We start from the raw sequence: 2056 nt of genomic DNA, 5'->3' as shown, positions 1-2056 counted from the left end.
GGCCCCGGCTCCAGCAGCTGCAGCTGCCGCGTCTGGCAAAGCTGCATGAAAACATTTTCCCATTTATTTTTCTTTCTTACAGTTTATTGTGCCATGAGGAATTGCTGACTTTAATTGCTACCCGTATTTTTCTATTTTACTGAAACGTGACTTTTACAAAACTCTTGCCTGCATTTGGGAAAGTCTTGGCGTGCCGAGGGAGTGAATCACTTATTGTTTCACGTTGCTGTTTCTTTGTTGCAGTGACCAAAAGAACTGAGATCATATTTGAAAATATTTGGAGGACATTGTTTAAAATATAAAACCTCTTTGTTTATACAAATAAAATCAGTTTCAGGAAATTCTTTGGATGGTCACCAGCGATTTACTGCCCCCTGGATGGCAGTGTTGTGCGTGGTATTTTTCTGCTTTGAACTCCGAATATTTAAATAAAACTCCTCAGCAGACGTTTTGTCTGCAGGACCTAATATTTAGATGTTGTTGTATTTAATGTTTGATTTCTGTCGGGTGCTCAGGCACCTCCTGTAAGGAAACCACAGCTAAGTCACCTTTATCAGTCATTTTTATGGAGTCTTACATGCAAGTGAAGTCTAAGTTTCAAGTTCCATGTAGCATCTTTCCAGAAGAGGTACTGCTTATTCAGTAGCAGCCTAGATTTAATTTGGGTCAATAAAGAATGAACTGAAACTACGCTGAACCCATCACTTCTTAAAGCAGTAGAGGTATTTTGTTTCAACAGGAGCTGAAATTCAAGTAAAACACAGAGCTGGGAATGCTCTGGCTGTAACTGCAGGTGAGAGGTATTTACCACAACAGCTCTTTCAGAAAAATTCTCACTTGGGCAGTTTTATCCAGCCTCCCTAAAGCCAGATAACTATCATACTGTATTCTTTGCTTCTTGGTATCACTGATTGCAGTGGTAAGAAGCTACAGTATTCTACATGTGAAGTAGCTGCCTTTGATTATGTTTGCAAGAAAGCAGTCGTGGATGTGGTACGTTCAGTACAAACATTTATTTTTAAAAATTAAACAACATTATATCTGGTTTGGATTTGAGTGTAAAATTGGAATCAGAATCTCAATAAGGAAATATTTTCTAAGGAAAATAAAAAGGTGCTACCTTTTGTCTTGGTCTTCCATGCAAATCTAATACCTATATATCTTACATACATATATATCTTAATACCTATATATCTTCTGTCTTACATTCCATTGTTCACCTTAGTGAAGAGAAGGACAAAAGCAGGCCCAGGGAGGTAGCCACGGTTCTGAGTCTCCAACCAGTGCCAGCCTGGTCTCACATCACTTAGTGTTGTTCCTTGGCTGTGTTAGCCTACCGGGTCACAACTTCAGATTTCTTTTCCTGTTCCTCTGGACATTGAGATAATTGGCTTTGTAAGATTCTCGTGGACCCTGATGACATATTCCTGGCTCTCTTTAATCCAGATTTTTTTTCTTATTACTCTGATGTAAATATGTTTGCTTGGGTTTTGGGGTGGTTTTTTTGTTTATGGTTTTTTTTGGGTTTTTTTTGCTTGTTTGGTTGGGGGTTTTTGTGTTCGTTTTTGTTGTTGTTGTCTTTTGTGGGCTTTTTTTGGGGGCGAGGTTGTTGGTTTGGGTTTTTTGGGTTGTGTGTTTTGTTGGGTTTGTTTGCTTTCATCTTTTTAAATCCCGGTGGGCTTCCAGAACTTAGAAGCCTCACAGCTGGTTCATTGGCTCTTTGTCGTACTATTTTTTGACTTAAATTCATTCTAAGTCAAGATTTTCTTGTCAGCTTGTGACAGTCAGGATGCTTTGAGGCATTGTTCCATATAACGCTTTTATACTATGGTGCTTTGTTCTGACCTTTCTTCCTTTTATGTCAGTATTTCAGTCAGATATTTTGGCACGCTTTCTCAGCCTTTGAATGTGTTTTTCTGGACCGTCTTCTCCAGTTTGAGAGCGGGTGCCTGTATGTGCATGTGGCAGGGCATCACACAAATGTTGCAGAACAAGGCAGGGGAATTGGGGCGCTCAGCTATTTCAGGGAACAGGGCGTTATGACTGGGTCTGCTTT

This window comes from Chaetura pelagica, unplaced genomic scaffold, assembly GCF_000747805.2.
Source record: "Chaetura pelagica isolate M959 unplaced genomic scaffold, ChaPel_1.0 scaffold537, whole genome shotgun sequence".
NCBI lineage: Eukaryota > Metazoa > Chordata > Aves > Apodiformes > Apodidae > Chaetura > Chaetura pelagica.
Note: the sequence above shows the minus strand (reverse complement) of the source record.